Source organism: Cricetulus griseus, chromosome 5 (assembly GCF_003668045.3).
Source record: "Cricetulus griseus strain 17A/GY chromosome 5, alternate assembly CriGri-PICRH-1.0, whole genome shotgun sequence".
Classification (NCBI taxonomy): domain Eukaryota; kingdom Metazoa; phylum Chordata; class Mammalia; order Rodentia; family Cricetidae; genus Cricetulus; species Cricetulus griseus.
In genome coordinates this window covers 4,993,266-5,016,046 of record NC_048598.1, presented here as the reverse complement: position 1 = coordinate 5,016,046, position 22,781 = coordinate 4,993,266, and the positions used below count along the sequence as shown (strand labels likewise).

The window sequence follows — 22,781 nt, the reverse complement described above, 5'->3', positions numbered from 1 at the left end:
TATGCAGCAGCACCCCTGCAGGAAGGTGGGAGGCAGAGACAGGAGAATCACCACATTCATAGGCCCATGAGTCTGATATACACAAAGCTGAATAACAAAGCACTCTACTCAAAAAGGACTGAAACTCCAGGTTGTCCTCTGACCTCCACACATGTGCTGTGACATGTGTGTGCACACCAACACAGACTCAGAAACACACAGACACACACACACACAGTTACCTTTCCATTAATTTAACAATATCACTGGCCCTAAGTGATGCTTAATCATTATTGTGAATCACAGCAGAACTGAGCCGGCTTCCTGCAAGTGTAAGCCTTAGGGTTCAAGTTTATAGCCAAACTTCTTGTATTCCTCAGGGAGATCACTAGATTCTCAGAGTGCTGAGTGGCTTTCTCTGCTAGTGAACCTTTCCCACACAAGGGTGCAGTCTCGCTGGCTTTCATAGTGACATCCTGTTCATAAGAATTCTCTCCAGCCTCCCATGGCTTTCCCTCCAATGACTCATCCATAACAAACTCAACATTATCTCTCACCACAGCAAGGCTGAATTTTCCATGATGTGGGTAGCGGTGGCCAAGGAAGGAGGTGAGCAATGGCCAAGGAAGGAGGTGAGCAATGGCCAAGGAAGGAGGTGAGCGATGTGTCCACCCAGATTCCTGCTGAGTTGATGGAAGCCTTTCCTGTCTGACCTGCCCTGAGGAAGGATTGCCTGCTGAGGCACGTATTGATGACTGGGGGAGACAGGACTGAGAGGATGATGGGAAAGGACCTGCAGACATGCAGGGGAAATCCAGAGGATGAAGGTTCAGTGTGGCAATTGCTGAATTTAAGCGGGAGTTCTTCAGAATGTTTTTTAGGGGTCATTGACCTCAACATAGGAGGTAAGACAGAAAGGGTTATGGTTATTGAGTGGAGGCGTGTCTGAGGCATCTTGTTTACCAAAAACAAACGTAAATAGAATATACTCAATCTCACCCCAAAACCTATTCACTTAGTCTTAAAATTGGTAAGAAATAGACATCTGGATAGAACCGTGTGGGATGTAACTGAAAAGTTTTAAGAGCTGGTCAAATTTTCTACAAATGAGCACCAGAAGCTGTCATGAAAATTATTCTTTAATGATGACCCGTGACTCTCCCATTCATTCCCTGCTGGTTACCTTCACCAGCCACCAGCACTCAGGGTCTTTGGTATGAAGTGATGTGGGGTTGGCTTATTTCTAAGATTAAAAAAAAAAAAAAAAAAAAAAAAAGGCAGCAGATGAAGAACAAGTCCAATCGTTTCCCAAAAGATCTCTTAGTCAAAGGCAACCTCATAGGGAGCCAATGGAATATGCCAGTCCTGAGGGATCAGCACCAGGGCGTCTCCGAACCACAGTCCTCTTGAGTCTGGGTCTCTAGGTCTCAGGTGGCTGCAGTTCAGCTCCGTGCCCTTCTCTTCACAAACACAGCGCAGCCTGCCTCGCACCAGCACCTCCGCCCAGCACGGGAGGGCTCTAACTGCTTCTGTAGGCCAAGAGCATCAGACTGAGGCTTTGTAGTCTATTTGCTCCGTTTTTGTCTTCAATATGTACAGATAGTTTGGGGATTGTCGACCCTGTAAGTCACTGCATTGCCGTCTATGCCCCATGAATGGAGGATAAAGGTGAATGAAAGTTGGGTAGGGGGTACAAGCATGTTATTCCGCACTTGAGAGGAAGGAGCAGGAGGATGAGGAGTTTGAGGTTAGCCTGGGCTACATGAAACTCTGTCTCAAAACAAATTGACCAACTAGGTGAATAGCAGATTTGTCTCTGTGCGTGCGTGCGTGCGTGCGTGCGTGCGTGCGTGCGTGCGTGTGTGTGTGTGTGTGTGTGTGTTCCTCTATTGCTATCTACCTTATCTGCCTTGAGACAGAGGAGACAGAGTCTCCCATTGAGCTTCAAGCTTTCCATTTGCTAGGCTGGCCAGCCATTGAGCCGCCTGTCTCCATTCCACAATGATAGGGTTACAGACACATTCAGCAGTGCCTGGCATTTTGCACATGTGCCAATGATGAAACTCAGGTCATCATGCATGCAGAGTAAACTGTCTTACCCACTGAGCCACCTCCCCAGCCTTGACTGGGAGATTTCAAAGAAACTTATAAAATGATTAGACAGGGAACTCGCTCAACAAACCCATTGTCAGTGGATTGTCATGAATGTTTGATTTCTGTTCTGGCTTAAGATCTTACTGGGTGGTGAGAGGCCTTCAAGCCTGGAGTCGGGAAGCTGCTAGCCAAGGTTACGTTGCAGTTTCATCCCAGGCTGCCTCCTTTCTCTCATTCCGTCTTCATAGCTTCAAGTCCCTTTTAGCAGGGATATTATCACAGGAGGACCTGTGTAAGCTTGATTCTGGGTGTGGTGAACACTTACCTATTTCACTTGTAGGGGATACTGTACCTGGTCCCAGTGTGCACCCAAAGTGTGGACTTTTCCTGTGCTGTCCTGGCCTCCAGTGCCGTGTGACAGATGAAATGAAGCCCATCAACGATGCGGCACGTTATTTCACTGGTGTTGCCTCTCTGGAAGACTGCTGTCTGTGGACAACTCTCATGCTATTGTGTGTTAGACCCCCGAAAACTCAAGTATCCGGGGTCCCAGGCCAGGTTCGAGGTCACCCCAATCACCAGGCGGATTCGAGAGCTTGCTGCAAACTGCACGAGGCTTTATTGTAATTTAACGAGCTAACCCTATGTTAGCTCGGGTCTTTTACCCACCCGCCATGGCGGACGGCTAGAAAAGACGGCTTGAAGCTGCTGCGCATAGATCTTTATAGGGCAGTGTAAGGGGAGTGTCTAGGGGTACACACAGGCTCACGATTGGTGTGCCTCCAGGCTTGGAGGGCTTGCCCTGTGTTGATTGGTCAACTGGTTGTTATGGCCCATAGGCCCTCCCAGGGTGGTTGCTATGCTCTCTACGTCATTGCTGTGCGCTTGTCCGTAAAACACACCCAGAGCCGTAAAGCATAGCACCACCAGCTAACTTCTGATTGGTTCCTTGTCACAAGGCAGGCATCTGACTTTCTAGTGACTAGGTCAAGGTCATAGAAGCACATGTTAGACCATTATGGCTGCCAAAAGGGAAGCCGGTTCCTTCAGTGAACTCCTGTAATTGTTGTGTTTCCATTATTTTATACATTTAATTTTAGAAGACATACATACACACACACAGGCACGCACACTCATGCACACTTGCACGCGCATGAACCCTTTTCAGGCACTTAGACTCTGCTTTTTACTAACAAGCATGGACTCTCTGCTTGGGCTCATAGGGTAACACAAAGCAGGCTGAAAGCCTGGCATCTCTACCTTCAATTTGTGCCTGTTCCCTATACCAAGTCAGAGTCCTGCTTGACTCCTCACAGGTGTGCTGCCTACTAAGGGATATCTGTCAGCTAAACCTACTTCACTCCCCTTCAAGACCGATGATTGAAAGCCAAGTCATAGCTGGGCGTTGGTGAAGCACGCCTTTAATCCCAGGCGGATCTCTGTTGAGTTCCAGGCCAGAGCGAGTGCCAGGATAGACTCCAAAGCTACACAGCGAAACCCTGTCTCGAAAAACCAAAAAGAAAAAAGAAAACCAAGTCCTTATCCTAACTCTGCTGTCACCTTGGATACCAGGACCCGAAGAGCCTGGCAGCACACACCACATTATAGGCAGACGATTTTCCACAATGGTGAGGTAGCACTTGGATGGGAGTAACCACCTCCCAGGGACCACGTTCCCTCCAAGTGATGGCTGCAACAAGGACTTTTCAAATCCTTTGAAGAAGCAGAGCTGACCCAGGCCGCCTCTTCATCAGGACTGCTCAGTCATGAACACTTCTTGTCCCTGTCCCAGCTCTTCCTCTGTTTAACTCCAAACCCATGTCAGTACCACGAAGACAGCTTGGGGCCACTGGATTGTTCTGTCTGTTCCTCATGTCTCCAAATATCGATTAGATTTCCATCCTCGGCATCCACCATCACTCATATCTTTAATTGGTGTGCTGGGAGACTGGCCTGTAGGGGCTGATGGGGTCACACTTTCACTTTAAAACTCCTGTTACAAATACCTACACTGCGGGAAGCCCTGGCTAACCAAATACTCAAGGAGGGAATTCTCCTGAGGGCAGACAGGGGTCAGCACAATCTTGTTGCATCCCATGCCTGGCCCAGGGCCTGGCACATAGTTGATATTCAATAATTTTTTCTCAGTGAAATAGAGCAAATAGCAAATATCATTTAATAACTCCCCAGATCTCAAAAATGTTTCTTTCTGTGTTGGATTCTGGCACAGCTGGCATTTAACAGGGGCTCTGCCCTTCATGTGCATGAATTCATTTAACACTCACCGTCATCCTGTGGTCTTGTTTACAAAATCAAATTCAAGGATTAGAATTTTTTCAGCAGACAGAAGCACGCGCTTGCCAGCTCGTCCCCACACTACATCAGACATCCTAGTGAACACTCCAGGTAGGGTGGAGTTAAGTTCCTATGGTCTGATCTTTGGAGACTCATCACATTTCACTGCCATAGCCCAAACACAGAGCGTGTTCTCTGACAGGCAAGGAGCCCTGGCTTCTCTGGTTCCCAGATGCCTATCTTCTTTTGAAGTTAAAAAGCGCAAAATTAAGTTGCTGCAGTTTGAATCTAAAGTGTCCCCCAAAGGCCCTTGGATTAAAGCCCTCATCCTCAATATGGGGTTACTTGGAGGAAGTGGGCCATTTAAGAGGTGGTCCCTAATGCACAGGTCATTGTGGGGCCCTTAAAAGGGACTGGGGGACCTCAGTGGCTCCCTGTCTTTATCTCCTGGTCACATGAGGCTCCAAGGTACAGAATTGTACTGGTCCATAAGTAACGGGACCACCTGACCTGGGACTGGAACCCCCAAAACCGTGAGCCTGTAGAGCGTGGTCATGTACACCTGTTATATCAGCCCTGGGAAGCTCAGACAAGTTCAAGGCTGGCTTGAGTTACATAGAGATTTCCCAGGGGCAAGGAATGGCTTTGGAATTTAGGGTGAGAACTTGTGTCAAATAAATAAACAAATGAATGAATAAGTAAGTAAAATAAAAACATAAATAAAACTTACCAAAACTCCAAAACAAAACAAAACAAAACTCAGCAATAGCAATAGCAACCAAACAACCCAAAACAAACTGAGTATGCTGGTTAGTTTTTGTAAAGCTGACACAAGTTAGATCACTGGAAGAGGGGACCTTATTTGAGGGATTACCTGTGTGCCAATCTGCGGATCGTTTTCTTTACAGATGACTGTGGTGGGGTGGCTCAGCCAACTATGAGTGCTGCTCCCCCCAGGCAGTGGTCCTGGGTTGTATAAGAAAGCAAGCTGAGCAAGCCAAGGAGAAGAGCCAGTGAGCAGCGTCCTCCACGATTCCTGCCTCAGCTTCTGCTTGAGTTTCTGCCCTGATGGAGTGTGATGGAGATGGGTAAGCCAAATAAACCCTTTCCTTTCCAAATTGCTTTTGGTCACCATGTTTATCACAGCAAATGAAAGCAAACTATGACAGAAATGGGTACTAAAGACCAGGTTATGGCTGTGACAGTCCTGATCACATTGTTTGGGGGAGGACTGTGGAAGTGTTAGGAATTTGGTCTGGAAAAGCTATCTCAAAGCCATTACAATGGGCTATTCTGTGGGAGCCTGGGAGGTGAGACAGTTGACAGGAATGAGGATTGTTGAGTTTTGGCTCCTGAAGTTTCAGAAGTTTGAGAGTCCCAGAAAGCCTCTAGCCAGGCCATTCATGTGACCCTTTAAAAATCTGTGGCTTCTGGCTAGCTGGGGTTGGTTAGTTTTTATGTCACCTTGACACAACCCAGAGTCACCTGGGAAGATGGGGCCTCAACAGAAGAATTGTGTGCATCAGATTGTCCTGTGGAGACACCTGTGGGACATTTTCTTGATTGCTAATTGATGTCGAAGGACCAAGCCCACTGTGGGTGGTACCATCCCTAGGCAGGTAGGCAGGGGCTATGTAAGGAAGGTAACTTAATGTGAGCCAATGGGTAAACCAGTAAGCAGTGCTCTTCCATGGCCTCTGCCACAGTTCTTGCCTCCGGGTCCTGCCTGGAAGAACTGTGATCTGGAAGTGTAAAATAAAATAAACCCTTTTGCCCCAAGTTGTTTTTTGGTCATGATGTTTATTAAAGTAACAGAAAACTGACCTGAGCAGGGCCCCATTGCTCCCAAAGGGCCACATCCTGAGCAGAAGGTATTCTTAAAATCCGCCTTCTTAGGGAGAATTATCCAGGGTTATTTTGGTTGTTTTTGTTTGTTTGTTTGTTTTGTTTTGTTTTCCCAACGTCAACAGGAACTGACCTCTTTGTACACTACCAAATCCTTTGCTTCAGTCATCACTTTTACACCCCAAGCATCCCCTCAGCTAAAATAGTCTGGTGACCTGAGGAGACGTCTGGTCAGAGCATCAGGGTGGAGTACAGGGAGGATGCCCGGTCTCCTGGTGTGATATGGAAATGGTGACAAAAGAATTGAGCAGAAAGGCCTCTTCCTAGAAACCACCTTTCGGGGTCAAGCGTGACTTTAAACAAATAGTACTGAGGCAAATGCATTTTCTACTTGAGAGCTGCAGGATGGCGGTGGGTGGGGGTCGGTGACTGAGGCTCCCTCGTTCTCTTGTCACCCTCTGCCATCTGCCGGCCACAGCATGAAGTGCTCCTGAGTGACTTCAGGTGGTTCCTGTGAATTCTGTTTTGTTTTGTGGGGTCCAGGGGGTGCTTGGGGAAGCCTCCTCTTCTTCCTCACTTGAGGAGCTACAGGATTGGGACACCATGCCTAGCTCAAGGAGGGGAGTTTGATTACTGTATACTTTCTGAACTTGAAATGCGGCTTCTGAGAAAAGTTGTGTCACAATTCACCAAAATCCAAAATTTATTTCCCTCAAAATCACAGTTCTGAGGAGAGTTAAATATCTGAAGAATCAACTTGTCATTTTTATCCCTTTACTGGAGAGGTAACATTTAAATCTGAACACCGTGTTTAAATTCTGACCATAATCTTTTTATTTTAGCAGGTGTCTGTTTGTGTGTGTGTGTGTGTGTGTGTGTGTGTGTGTGTGTGTGTGTAGATTCAGGGGTTGGTTCTCCCTTTCTACCATGTGGGACTGAAATCACTCAGGTGTCAGGCTTGCTGACTTGTGACTTTACCTGCTGAGCTATCTCCCTGGCTCTCTATAACTTATCTATGATGTCGGCCAACAAATGTCACCTGTCCTCTGTCTCCTCCTCTGTGGACCTTGAGAGATACTAGATCTTTTTCTGTAATGAGTTTGATCCAGATGATGGGAGTTTACAGGTGTTCACCTTGTAATAGCCCACCTGCCCTCAGTAACTCCCATTCACCATGCTCTTGGATCTACCTAAGAGTTTCGGTAGGGAACGCAAAGCATTCTGGGAGCTACTCATGTCTATTTGTCTGTACCGGCTGTTTGTGTCACACAGCGTCCCTTTCAACACTGCAGTCAGTGCAAACATTATCCATTCGTGCTCCTGCATCTTCCTTATTGCCTCCTGACAGAGTAGTTCACATTCCTTGTGAGAACCTACAATGCACTCTCTGGGCTGTGACGGCTCATTTCTGTCTGGGAATAGCGGCCTAAATTGCCTAGGTCCCTAAGGGTCAGGACCAGTCTGTCGTATCAAGGCTCACGTTTAACCAGGTGCAGCCATCTGGATTTGTCTTGAGAGACTCAGGGAAGGGTCCCTTCTTTGAAGCTGGCCCTCTATACCTCATCCTGTCCAGTGCACGTGTGTTCTCATCACTGAGGTCACATTTGTCACCTTTGCTGTCCTGTGTCTAATAGTCCCGTTAGCCCTGAAATGAACAGTGCACTAGATACTGATGTCAAAATATTTGTTCACCAAATTAACTTTTTTATAAAATACTTTTAAATTTTAGTTATTTTTAAATGTATGTGTATGGGTGTTTTTTCTGTCCACCTTGCCCATCCCTGGTACCTGCAGGGTCTAGAAGCGTGTGACAGATGCTCTGAGACTGGAGTTATGGGTGGTTGTGAGCCCCCTGTGGGCGCTGAGAATCCAACCAGGGGCCTCTGGAAGAGCAGCCAGTGCTCTGAACCACTGAACCATCTCTCTGGTCCAAAACTTATTTATTTATTCATTCATCAATTATTTATTTACTTTTGTTTTCATTTTTTTTTTGAAACAGGGTTTCTCTGTAGTCCTGGCTCTCAGAACTCACCCTATAGACCAGGCTGGCCTCAAAGTCAGAGATCCAGTTGTCTCTGCCTCCCAAATACTGGGATTAATGGTGTGCACCTCCACTTCCTGGCTCAAAATTTACTTTTATTTGTTTATGTGTAGGTCTATGTGTATATGCGCATGTGTGTATGGTGCTTGAGGAGGCCAGAAGAGGGTGCTGTGTCTCTAGGAGCTGGAGTTGTAGGCAATTGTGAGCCACCTGTCATGGGTGCTGGGAACTGAACTCTGGCCTTCGGTATGAATGGCAAGTGGTTTTATTTGCTTGGCCATCTCTCCAGCCCCGAATCTGGAATTCTTGACAGGCCATAGAATCCCATGAGAACAGCCCTATTACGTTTTGTTAGGTGCAGTAGGCGAGTCAATTCTACTATTATCCATTCCTTCTTTATACTTTAAAGACCTCCATGTTTGCTGATGATGTTCAATACTTAGCCACAGGATCCCACGACCCTCTCTAAAATCCGGGGACCTACAAAACCGGAAGGTGCCTGATATCAGGGAATGTATCTTACCCCATGTTTTTGTTTGTTTGTTTGTTTTTTCATGCTGGGTGTTTGTGCATGCTAGACCAGGTTCCACCAATGAGCTACAACTGAGCCCATCTAATTCCTTCTTTAACTCTTTATGTGATACACAGTTGGTAGCGGTAGTTGTGGTGATGCCAATGACAAAGATGATATTAAGTGTAATGTATTGAGCCCTCGCAGCATGGCAGAGTCATTATTATTAATTCACTTATTCCTCTCATTTACCTCTGAGGCAAGTGCCATAAACATTACTCAGAGAGATATACTGTCACATCAGAGGGTCTATCATTTCCTAAAGCCACACCTCTGGGAAATGGTAGAGATGGGATTTAAACCCAGATCTTTCTGGCTTCAGGAGCTGAGTTATGGTGATAGCATAGTCTGGTCCATGGTAGGTACTTAATATATGTGTATGGAGCCAAACTGAGATTGAATGGAATTTGGCAGGCTGCTTCCCTCCCTATTTTCCTCTCCTAACTGACTTGCAAAGGCGTTATTTGTTACAGAACATTATTTTATCATTAGTTTCCGTACTCCAAAGTCCCTTGAGATAGCCAACTTTCACAACCCACACTTCACATGCATTTTTTAACCCCTGTAATAATTCTGAAAGGAATATGTGATTAGCATCCTTTTTCAGACGAGGGAACAAATGCATAGGCGAATGACTTGCCTGGTAGTGGAAAACTTATGATGGGAGCTGAAGTGCATCTGTCTGTCTGTCTGTCCACCTCTGACATCCCAACTCTGCTCAGGCTTTTTCCAGGTCAAAAACGACCTGGCCCAGTGCCTCTGAGTTTCTGTCTCCCTTGTTTTCTCTCTCCAGATCACTCTTCTTGCTAGCCTGGCAGAAATCACAGAAGTCTCATAAAATGACTGATAGGGTTGGGCTGGCCGGTCTAATCTGGTCCTCCATCTGCTCTCTTTTACTAGGACAGTTACAGAAAATCAACAGTGGATGTCAGAAGCCAGAGTCTGTCCATGGAGACGGCTGGACACAGCCCTCCACTGCCTTTGCCTCCTCGTCTCTCTTCCCTGTGGCTGGCAAGCATGGGAGAGCCAGGCAGAACATAATTTATTTTTCTAGAAAAGAAAAAGATTTCCCTTGGGAAATGTGCAGCATTGTAAGCTGGAGGAGGGCTCTGGCTCTAACCCCAACTGCACCTACTTGGGGAATGAGTTTCCCTAGAGCTCCTCAAGAAACTGAGATCTAGACATGACTTTACTAGACCTGGTGGTTTGTTCAGTACTAAAGCTCACACTGCTAGGTCTTTATAATTTTATATATATGGTCGAACTTGTAGACCAATTCACTGTGTCCTTTATTGCATATTTATGCCAAGCTGTAGTTCATACTGTAAAGATCCAGGCATTATGCTGGCCTGCCCCTGTCACCTGGCAGAATGCACTCAGGCAGTACTCTGGTCAGTCCAGGTATAAAGGACCTTTTTAAAAGAAAGGCCTAGGCCCACTTAAGCTCTTTTTCCTTCTCTTTTTCCAGCTCTCTTTCTGCCCTCTCTGTCCCTCTACCTTTCCTGCTGTGGCCCTGGGCTCCCTCTTCCCTCTGTCCTCTCGCGGTCTCTGTGTCTCTCTGTCTCTGTGTCTCTCTGTCTCTGTGTCTCGGTCTCTGTGTGTCTTCACCGCTTTTCTCTTTCCTCCCCTCCTCCCCTTTCTAATAAAACTTCTCACTTAAGCTCTGTCTGCCTGGCGTGTTTGTCCCTCCGCCTAAGCCACCCTTGTCTGCCATGGAATCTGCCAAGGTCCCCCCAGGTAAGGTCCCCCGCAAGCTTTATCCAGAGTATCACAAAGTTCTATAAAGCAAATTAGACAGAGTGCTTTGTAACACACAAGAACCATCAGTTAGGAAAGGGCACCTAACGTGTTAAAATGATGTAAGAGTTTCGCAAGTGTCTCAGAGCAGGGCGCCTCTTGCACCTGAGCTCAGGGGTCCTCTGCTCTGGGTTGGCTGGAGGAGGGCCTGGAAACCAGGGCTTCTTGCTAAGCTCATGAATCTGAGAACGTGGTGTGTCTCAAAGCGACTCTGTTTAGAGATGGCTAGGGCTCTCTGTGTGTGTGTGTGCACATGTATGCTTGCTAATGTAAAGGCCAGCGCTAATCTTGGGTGTGTCCCTCAGTTGCTTTCCACTGTTTGTTTGTTTAGAGAGAGGGTCTCTCACTAAATCGGTGTTCATCCATTTAGCTAAGCTATCTGGTCAGCAAGCCCTGACTGCTGCCACCCCTTCTTGCTGGGATTACAGGTGCATGCCACCAGGCTTGGTTTCATTACGTGGGTCCTGGGGAACAAACTCAGGCCCTCATGTTTGCATGGCAGGCATTTTCCTGACTGAGCCATTCCGAAGCCCTACTACAGTTCACTTTAAGATTTCTTTTGCACTGGGTATTTAGTCTAGTCAGGAGAAGGACAAACTAAACAGTGACATGTCCCTGTAGGCTACATGGAGTTCTTACGAGAGGTTGTTCAAAGCTGTCCGCAAACTATCTATGACAAATTGTCATTTGCTTAAGGGACATCTGTGTATCTCTTTAGATGGAAACTGCTGTCTCCTTGGCTGTTTTGCAGACATGCTGTCCCTCTGCCTCCTTGACTGTGCCTTCTGGTATCTCTGTAGGGAAAGCTGTTATCTGGTGAATAAAGATAAGTGGTGTGTGTTGGAAGAGATGGGCAAGGGAACCGTGTTCCAAATGGATAAATGTCTTTGTCCTCCTCAGGCTCTAAGGCAGGGCCCATTTTCTTCAGCCAGGAGCAGAGCAGGCAAGGGGGCCAAGCAGGTTAGCAGGTCACAGGGGTGGCATAATGCTCAGTGGCGGTGACCCTCTGACAGCAGGTCCCTTCATGGCAGGACTGACACTGTGCTGGGAAGGTAAAAATGCCGATGCTTTTAGCATGGCCTCTGGCATAAAGGAGACAGCCCTGTTGTCAGGCTTTTGTTGAATGTCAGTGTGTTCCAGGTCTCTTCTCCCTCTGCTCCACACTACGGGGAGGCAGGGATACTTTGGGGTTCTCCACTAAGGTTTCTCATAAGGTAAGCAATTCCTACTGAAAGGACAAAGTGTAGGAAAGGCTGTATTGAAACAGTGCCTAATATCTAGTTAAAAACCAGTGTCGTCATCCCCCCCAGATGTTTCCACATGCAACAATGCCCGCAACAATGTAGACCTGCAACTATCTGACCTGAGGTGACCATTTCCACCTGATTGCTCTAGAGAAATGGCCTTGTTCTATTGAGTTCACATTTAGGTGGGAAGAAGTGATTCAAACCCAAGACTGAGGTACCCAAGTTCCTCTCCCAATCACGTCCATCCCAAGCTTTGTCAAGCAAGGAGTGCCAAGTGCAGGGGATTTCCACAGCAACTTGTTCACACATAAGATTAGGTCTTTCCAGTCGTGCAGACTCGATGGGATTCCCAGGGAATAAGAGCCACAGTGACAAAGAGGCAGTGCTTGGAGAACGATGACCCATTCCATTTGAACTTCACACACACACACACACAGACACACACACACACACACACACACACACACACACACACACACACACCACACACAACCACATACACACACAACTGCACACACACCACACAACCACATACCACACACACCACATACCACACACACACAATCACACACCACACACACAACCACACATCACACACACAACCACACCACACACACACACATACACACCACACACACACACACACATACACACCCTGCACACACCACACACATACACACACACCATACACATAACACACACACACATACCACATATACAACCACACTCACCACACACATACACACACACCACACACACATACACACCACACACACACACCACATATACTACACACCACACACACACACACACACACACACACACACACACAGAGCAGCAATTATTTAGTTCAGAGCTTTAATGGTGGGAAGAACTGAAGCAAAGCAAAGACAGTTTCTGGGCCCCCATGATGTTACAAGGGTGACATTCTCCCTACTGCTCAGAAAAGCAGTGGTGTGACTCACCCAAAGTCACACCAGCATGAGAAGTGAGCCTGGAATCCTGCAGGAGCCAATGTGCTCATCACATAAGTTTAAGTGTGTCCTCCTCCACACTCTTCCTTCTAGCCAGTCCTTTGAGCCTTATTGACAGCGGAATGAAGACATGGCTGGTGTACGTTATTTCCAGTGGCCAGGCCGTCTGCATCGTTACACTTGTAATTTTCATGGCTGGTATAGGTATACTGCTTTCTGAATTGCCCCAGAGTATTCAGCATGGTGGTCACCAAGATTCAAGAGATATAAGGTATTCTTGTGCTCATGGGTTTGGAGAAAGAGTCTGTTGCAAGGGCTAACTTCAGAATGACCCATTGTTCTGAGCCAAACAGGTTCAGGTTTCCAGAGGTCGGATCCCATCACCACCAGCCTTGCATGGGTCACTGGCCTTGAAAGGGGTCTGCACACACATCAATGTAGGATTAGTCCCTTGGGAGCCATGGTCATGGTCTGAATGGCTATTTAAAGTGTGAATGGCCTTTAACTGGCGTTCCTTCATTCTTTCAAGCCCCGCTGAGGAATCTCAGTCCATCTCTTGCTCATTAGAAGTGACACTTCCCAGGCCAGAGGTCTGATCAGGGTGAATCAGCAAGATAGACTCTTTACCACAAAGACCAGGATACAGCTTGGGGCCAGCAGCGGGGGTGAGGACACTATGACAAGCGGGGCTTGGAGCGTCCAGCTGTGTCTTCCTTGTAACAGACACACAGTAGTGTGAGGTACCTCGGAGGTGCTGTGGCTTCCCAGTAGAAAGAGCTCCCGGGCCCTCTCCTTAGTCACAGTGAAGGCACCTCCAGCCCTCACATGCATGCCCTTGCCTAACAAGCACACATTCCCCCACACACACACCCGGAAGCCGACTTAACCTTCTCTGTTTTTATTCTGTTCACTCTGGGTAACATAGCGATTGCTTTTGTAGACACAGAGGCCCTAGATTTCACTTCAGGTCATTTCTGACAGGGAAATATTTCAAAAGCTCTCTAAGTGCTTAGGGAATCCAAGTGAATGCAGCCCGAGTAGAGGGCAAGTACACCTGTCCCAGGTGCCCGCCTTCACACTGTGGCACAGGAACGAGGAGGGTGGTCACCTCTGTCCACACGTCCAGGTGCAAGAGTCAGGCCCTTCTCCTATAACCTCACGGGGGTTAAAACTCTCATTCTGCCATGTGAAGAACCGAATTGCCCCATCCAGCAATCTCCTCCTCCTCTTCTCTTCCCCTCCTCCCTCAGGTTTCCCTACACCCTCAGGAGGTAGACATTGTTGGTGCAGAGGATAGGAGCTTTGGGCCTTCAGGAGTCCACTTTCTAGGAAGGCATGTAGAGTTATGTTGTGTGACCCTCAGTCATCAACTGTTTTTGCTTTTTAAAACATGTAATTTAGTGTGAGTGTAGGTGTGTGTGTGTGTGTGTGTGTGTGTGTGTGTGTGTGATGACACTTTGTGGGTGAAGGTTAGAGGACCCAGTAACTCTCTCCATCTACTACATGAATCCTGAGGGCTGAACTCTGGTCTTCAGGTTTGGCAGCAATGCCTTTACCCATGGAGCCACCTGGCCATATGTCAGTCATTAGCTCTCTGTTGCTGTTATTACTTAAGTTTTGTGTACATGTGTGTGTCTATGCGTGGGTATGTGGACTTGGCAGTGTGAATGAAGTCAGAAGAGCCTATCGATGCCCTGCGGCTGGGGCTGTAAGTGCCTGGTGCCACCTGGGTGCTCGGAACCAAACTTGGGTCCTGGGCAAGAACGGCACAGGCTCTGAACTGTGGAACCATTTCTCCAGCCTTCAGTTTTTCCTTCTTCAGATGAGTGTGAGCACAGCTCTCTTCAGACTTTCTGTTGAGTAATTTGTGTACATGGATCCTGCCCTTTACTTGCTTAGTGGTCTCTTATAGGAGTTACCAGAAAAACATGGGATATTCCAGACAGGGTTTTGCCACATTGATTAGCATACATTTGCTGTCCTCTGTGATCTGTGTTCTCTTACTGTGGTCCAGGCCTGGCAGGGCTCATGGAATGCAGACTTTCCTCAGTCTTCATGTGCTGACACAGAGAATGAACTGGGGTATGTTCAGTCACTGTAGTGGGGGTACATGTATCCCTGTCATGCACCAGGTGCTATTGGTACAAGTTGCTGTTCCAAGAGGACTGGGCCACGGACCCACCATTTTTGTGTTTGTCATTAGTTTGAGCGGCCCTTGCATCCTGCCATGATGTGAGCATCCTTTGATGTCAGGCATCTCTGTATTTGTTTCATTTCCTCCCTAGATTTGCACACTTACTATCCCAGAGCATGTTTGGGGGATGTGTCTACTTAGCCGGAGAACATTTTCAATAACCTCTCCTGCTTTTATTGCAGTTCTATTAGCCTTCTTCTTTTGTTGCACTAGTTCACCTGGGCCCCATCAAAGCAGGAAGGGGACTCCTACTTCCAGAATCCAGTAAGGCAGATGAGATGCAGAGTGGTGGAGATCAGACTTTGTACTGAAGGTCGGGACAGACTGGATGGCAAAGAGATGGCAGCGAGAGGAAGTGAGTGTGGGTGGAGGCGGTGAGGAGGGATGCAGGCTCTTAGAAGGCACGGTAAGGAGGACCTGGGGAGACTGCTCATAGATACGTGTGTGCTGTATAGGCATAAGGGGTTGAGTTTGGGCACCGCCACTTATGTAATGTCAGCCCTGGGAAGTAGAGACAGAACCCCTAAATTCTTGTACATTGAACTCAGTTTGTCTGTCTTTCAGGGAAACGTTTCTGCATCCCTAGAGGTAATAGTGGTCATGTCTCACTACAAAGGCATTTTTAGTGTTTTTTTTTTTTTCCCTCACATTGCTGATAATCTGGGCCGTGCATAACAAGGGTCTACTATGTATTTTCAAATGTAGGTTAAAGCACATGGGAAATATTGCAGTCCTGAGACTTTTTGGACTGAACTAGCAAGCCCTGTTCTCGGTTTGTCCGGATCACGCGCATGTGTGCTCACACACTTGGATTGATCTTTGTATGCACACATAGGTTTGAAGGAAGTGGTGGGGAGAGGTTTGGCATTCAGGTGGCAGAGTGGTCCACCTTGGCTCTGGATGTTTGTATCACCTGTTTGGTGTTGGGCAAGGTCTCTGAGCTATGGAGACCCTCTCTTGTACAATTGATTGTGATGCTAGCATGCCATCTTGTAAGATGGCAGCCAGAGTAAAATGACATTGTGCGATACTCGGAGTGTTCAGAACGTGCACCACACACTAGTGACTGTAAATATGTCATCTTTGGTCTATCTTATTGGTTACTTTTCTCATGGCTGTCATAAAACACTGAACAGAAGCAACCTAAGGGAAGAAGATTTTATTTTGGCAGGTGATTTCACAGGGATTTCTGTCCATCATGGTGGGCAAAGCCAAAGGAGCATTTTGGTCCCTGGTGGGGAGTGATGGATGCCGTGGTGGTGTATCACACGAGGTACACAGGAAACAGAGAGCTAGAAGAGAAGAGGAGGTAAAGATAACCTTTATGTGCCTGGCCCTGGTGGCCTACGTCCACCAAGTAGACATCATCCTCCCAGAGTGCCACAGTACCACCAGCTGGGGACCAGGTGTTTAAGCACGTGAGGCTATGAGAGACATTTCACATTCAAGTCATGATAGTGTTCTTGCCTACAAAGTTGTTTTGTCTGTGAAAATCTTGGATCCAGTCACAGATGATAAACCCCAAGTAGAGACTGTCTTTCCCTCTTCTTGTTCCTGAACTCAAGCATCAAGCAGACCTTTAAGGACTCTGTCTATATCCCTTAATTGTCGGAATTAGACAGCAGCGGCAGGAGCCGGAGAACTCACAGTTCCTCCCAGCGCTTCCCTAATGCATTCCAGACAGTAAAAGTGTAAAGGTAAATGATTGTTCTGAGCCCAGAAGAAGCCCATATTTGGTGAGAAAGGCCAGTGGCCTCTGGAACCTTCTGAGGTAGTCATAAGAAATATTTATAGCTATAGGCAGCTCTCCTTCAACAAAAAAGCACTAAAAGTATATATGTATATTCCACACTCTAACTAGGTCCATGTTTTAAGGTTGCTAAAATCCAGCATAGGTGACAAATGTGAACATCTTTTCTTGTCTCAGTCACAAGATTTGAATTTCAATTCTGCCTCATGTCAAAGTTGGACCATGCTATTGTTTCCTAGTTGGTACAAAACTAGCCTGTGACTATTTGAATGCGGCTTCTCAGACTTGGTTTGAGGAGGAAGAAGAGGAACAGAGGACCTTGCAAGGTTGTAGTATTGGAAAAATACCTTCATCTCCTTTCAAACACTTGGAATGAGTGAGACCCCACATATGTGTTATTAATAAGTACCCCCTTTCCCCGAGAAGAGAAACCAAATCCTGAAGAGCCTGATTCTTTTACACTGGACTCATCAGAATCTCTGTTTGCAAGGGCAACTTGAGAGCTAAGACATCCCCAGAGCCTTTGTTCTTCCACTAAAAGGTCACTTTTTTTTTCCCCCAGCACTCACTGCAACTTGAACCAGGAGAAACTGCAGTTCAAATTTGGAACCCGCAAACTTGAGGCGTTAAAGTGAAACCTATGTTGTACAAAAACTCACCCAGAGGAAACTCCTGAGATAGACAGGGCAGTGTCTTAGAAAGATACATGTTCTAGGGACGGGGGGTAAAGTGCTTGCTTTGTGAGCATTCCGCTTGCATGGGCTCAATCCTAGAGCATAAAAGTAGAAAATAAGGTGTGGTGATGTGTGTCTGCAACCTGGCCCCGGGCCTGCAGAGACGGGGAGATCCCTTAGGCTGTCTGGCCAACCAGCCTAGCCTACTTAGCAAACTCTAGGCCAGTGAGAGACTCTGTCTCAAGAAAACACAGAGGACTGACTGAAGAATATTGTCTGAAGTTGGGTTTTTTTGGCCTCCACACACACGTACACCTACATGCAAGCATGCCCCCCTGCATGCTGCACACATACAAATATGTGTGCAAAATACACTTACTCGAACACACACTCACACAACTCACACACTCACAGCCACATACACACTTAAATGCACACACAAGAGGAGGAGGAGAAGAGAAGGAAGAGGAAGACAGACAAACAGGTTGGAGGGAACAAAAGATCCATTCAACAAAGGCAGGTTGCTGGCAGAGGTCAGCTCCTGCCTTCTATTCTGAGAAAGCTAAGGAGTGAATTACCCAGTAGAATCCATAAGGTGGCCTGAGGAGGAAGACACTGCCACTGTATACAGGACAAGTGGGTGCTGTGGTTAGAATGTAAATGTTCCTCAGGCCCATGTGTTTGACCGTTTGGCTCTTGGCTAGTGCTTCTGTTTGGGGAGGTTGAGGATAGAATGGATCTCTGGGTAGAGGGGTGGGGGTGGGGACTTGAAGTTCATAGCCCAGCTTCCTGTGTCTTCACCCAGATGTGAGCAGGCAGCTTCACGTCCATCATGACTGCCACGGCCCTGAGCTACTCTTGACTCTTGCCTTTCCTACCACAATAGACCATGGACCAGAATAAACATGCCCTTCCTTAAATCACTTCTTGTTAAATACTTGTTTACAGAACACACACACACACACACACACACACACACACACACACACACACACACACACACACACGCGCACACACACACACATGCACACACACACACATGCACACACATGCACACACACACACACACACACACACACGTACACACACCACACATGCACACGCACACTCACACTCAGTCACACATACAAGCTCTCAGTGACACTCACACAGTGGAGTCACACTGTGACCATTGACTCTTTACAGGAATTCCACTGAGTGGACACTATGAGCAAATGTAGAGTCTGAGATCTGGTGTCTCCTTCACACTTTCTCTGACATAGGACAAGTCAACCCTGGGGACTCTGTTTTCTAGATTGGAGCACAGCAGCTGCAGGGAGGTGTCTCTATTGCTGGGGGGAATCAGAATGTGTTATGCCCTTGATAGTGTTCACTGATTTGGAAAACACATGTGGCCATTAATCTCACTGTCAACTTGATGCAATCTAGAAGCACCTAGGCATGCCTGTGAGGGATCATCTAGATTAAGAAGCACCTAGGCATGCCTGTGAGGGATCATCTAGATGAAGGCACTCCTGAGAATGTCCATGGGGGTTATTTCAGTGGGACTATGTGGAACCATTCCCTGGGTGGTATGGTGATCCTGACTTTCTCTCTCTCTCTCTCTCTCTCTCTCTCTCTCTCTCTCTCTCTCTCTGTGTGTGTGTGTGTGTGTGTGTGTGTGTGTGTGTGTGTGTGTAAAAAGATCTAAACACAATCATTTGTTTTTCTCCCTGAGTTCAGATGCAATGTGACAAATGTGACCAGCCAGCCTCCTGCTCCTGCACTGTGCCTCCCCAGCCTGTTGCCTTGTCTATCATAATGAACCGTGTCCCTCTGAACTGTAAGCCAGGATAGACCCTTTCAGCCTGCTGCCTTGTCTGTCATAATGAACCATGTCCCTCTGAACTGTGAGCCAGGATAGACCCTTTCTCCCGTAATTGATTTGTTGTTTTCTTTTTTGTCACAGCATCAGGAAAGAAGCCAAGGTGTCACATCCTAGAGGGGCCCAGAGCCTGGGTTAGACTCTCTCCTAACTCCTTTGCTTAAAGTAGAGACTGAGACTTGAGTCTACAGTGAGAGTAAGTTGTAGGAGCCCTCCAGAATTTGTTGTCCTCTGGTTCCTCTCCTCCAGTGAGAAAAGCCATGCTGCAACCATCCAGAGAAGCCTCGGCAGCTTGGGGAGGTTGCTGTAACAACTTTTGCTGGAAAAAAAAAAAAGCCATGGAAATCCTGGGCCTGGTTTCCCTTTGGATTAAAATAAATGTTAAGTGCAAAGCCAAGGACCTGCTATTGATGAAATACCTTGAATTCCCCTTTCACAAGCAGCCACTGGGGGCGCTACTGAACAAATCCCACTGACTTCCACTGGTTCCGAGAGGAACACCAGGAACCACACTGGAAAAAGCAAATTACAGACAAATGATGAAATCGCCACCTTGCCAAAGATGATAAATAGCTTTGTTCTGACCTGGGGAGGTCACCTTTCTGGAGATGAAGGATGGATACTGTCTTGTCAGTAGAGATGAGTTCTGGATGCATAAGACTGCACAACACCATCTTACACCTTATTCTTGTGTTTGTGGGTGGGGCTCAAGTGTCTGCCACTTGTGTTCAGGTTCCTGACAAGCAGAGGGCATCAGATCTCCTAGAGCTGTTGTCACAGGCACTTGTGAGCTACCCGCTATGGTGTCGGGAACCACACTTGGTCCTCTGAAGAGCATCAAGAACAATTAGCCCCTGAGCCATCTCCCCAACCCCTCTTCTTTTTAACTGGTGTACAGTGTCCCCACAATCCTGCTGTCCAGTACTGTTCTTTGCAAGAAACAAAAGGTCCCCATTCCAACTTGTGGAAGATGGACAGTGGAGGCTGTCTGAAGTGATCAGAGCAGCTTCCTCTCCTTATTTGAATGGATGACATTGCCATGTAAATTTAATATGTACAAAATTCCCTAAAGGAAGCATCTAGAAGTTGCAAGAGGGAATCGGTGACTCCTGGAGGAAATGAAATCTGCAAATGAAACAGAGAACAAACAAAAAAGAATGTGTCAGCAAGGACGGGCTGTGGGCAGCTTCTACCTCTATTTACTGTTTTTGAAATTGTGGAAAGGATTTGGGAAATAAGCTGGGCATAGTGGTGCACTCCTTTAACCCCAGCACTTAGGAAAGCAAAGGAGGGTGGATCTCTATGAGTTTGAGGCCAGCATGGTCTACTATATAACCAGTTCCTTGTTAGCCAGTTACATAAAGAGACCCTATCTCAAAAAAATGGGTAATGTTAGTTGTATAAAATTACAGAGGTACATACTGTGATAAAGTTGAAAATGAGTTTGGGTCTAGGGAGATGGCTCAGTGAAGTGAATGTCTGCTGTGCACGCTGGGAGACCTGAGTTTGGACCCTGAGAACCTACATGGAAAGCCAGCCATGCTGGTGCTATAACCCCAGAAGTAGAGAGACGTGGATCCCCGAAGCTCATTGGCTGGCCAGCCTAGCTGAACTGATGAAGTTCAAGTTAGGTGAGAGACCTTGTCTCCATAGGTACAGGCAGAGAAAGGTAGAGGAGAGACTCTCTCAAGTTGTCCTCTGACCTCCACATGTTCTCTCTCTCTCTCTCTCTCTCTCTCTCTCTCTCTCTCTCTCTCTCTCTCTCTCTCTCTCACACACACACACACACACACACACACATAAATGGATTGAGAGCACAAAATTTGTTTTTCACATGAATTGAAGTAGTTGACTATTGTGTTTCGTAGTATGCAGAGAAAATGTTTCTAGATTGTAATTTTATAAGATTTTGTAAAGCTGAGCACATTTAAAAATATCAGTAAAACAGACGTTATGAAAAAAGATAATCATTTTCTGTGGGCTTGGCTTCATCTTTTATGGTCATGTTTGAATTTGCATTAAGGCTTCTGGCTGCTGCCTGGAAGAAGAGCTCTAGTTAGTGACAGCCCCTCTGTGGTGACGAGGGCATGTCTGACACAGAGTAGTTATTGTGCTGAATGAATGAATGAGTGAATGAATGAGTACATGTATGGCCATGGGTTTTAAGAAGGTTGCTGACATCTATTAGAGAAAGAACTATGTATCAGCTGACGCACACCCATTCAGCAAAAATGTTTGTGTGCAACAAGCACACGTGGACACGAAACACAAATATATAGTGCATGCCATCATTGTCTGAGTTTATTAGAAAGATAAACAATCCCTGGAAAACCATAAAAGAATGTGACTTCTTGCTTCACAGTTGAAGTGAGCTACTGACTGAGTTCACTGAAGGATGTGTAATAGATTAGTACTGTCTGGCTTCTTCTGGTGGGGAAACATAGGGCTGGGGACTCTGCTGTAGACTGGAGTCCAGGGCTGGGCACATGTACAGAATTGATGAGAGGTTGCAAACCCTGGGCACATTACTTGAGTCCCAAAGACAAGGTGAGGAGCTGGTGTGTGTGTGTGTGTGTGTGTGTGTGTATGATTGTGTGTGTGTGTGTGTGTATGATTGTGTGTGTGTGTGTGTGTGTGTGTGGTGTGAGTATGTATGAGTGTGTGTGGTGTGTGTGAGTGTGTGTGTGGTGTGTGGGGGGTGTGAGTGTGTATGAGTGTGTGTGAGTGTGTGTGTGGTGTGTGTGTGGGGGTGTGTGAGTGTGTATGAGTGTGTGTGGTGTGTGTGAGTGTGTGTGTGTGGTGTGTGAGTGTGTGTGGTGTGTGTGAGTGTGTGTGTGGTGTGTGTGGGGGGTGTGAGTGTGTATGAGTGTGTGTGGTGTGTGTGTGGTGTGTGGGGGTGTGTGAGTGTGTATGAGTGTGTGGTGTGTGTGGGGGTGTGTGAGTGTGTATGAGTGTGTGTGGTGTGTGTGTGAGTGTATGTGTGGTGTGTGAGTGTGTGTGTGGTGAGTGTGTGTGTGTGTGCACACGCGTGTTGGGAGTAGGAGAGTAGACTAGGAATGCGTGAGGAAGGGCTAGGGAGTGGGGGCAGGCCAGCCAGCTAAGTCTATAGAGACACATAACTAATTCAGACACAGAATGACACTCATAGCCTGTGTGTCCTGACTCTTGGGTAATTCCCAAAGATGAGACCAAATACCAGTCTGTCCTTCCAGAGTGCAGGGCAAAAGTAAAGACCCCAAAGTGGAAGGTGAGTGTGATGAGCGTCCATATGGGTTCCTCCAAAACCCTTGGTGTGGAGCTTGTTCTACATGCTGCAAGGCCCAGGCAACAGCCTCTTCTGAAGAACCCTGGTCCAGGGAAGGCCAGGTGCCACCACTGCTGCTAGCACTGGAGAATAAAGATGCTTCCTTCAGGCCAGCTGCTAAAGCCCCCAAGGCAAATCCAAGATTTAAAACT

General features: G+C 47.0%; 1 long non-coding RNA gene across 1 annotated transcript; it reads left to right on the top strand.

The window, feature by feature from the left end:
* Positions 1-482: 482 nt before the first annotated feature.
* LOC118238871 lies at positions 483-21,316 on the top strand. The gene is made up of 3 exons (XR_004770206.1): positions 483-884; positions 5,277-5,456; positions 19,410-21,316. It is a non-coding gene; the product is annotated as an uncharacterized LOC118238871 (long non-coding RNA).
* The last annotated feature ends 1,465 nt before the right edge of the window (positions 21,317-22,781 follow it).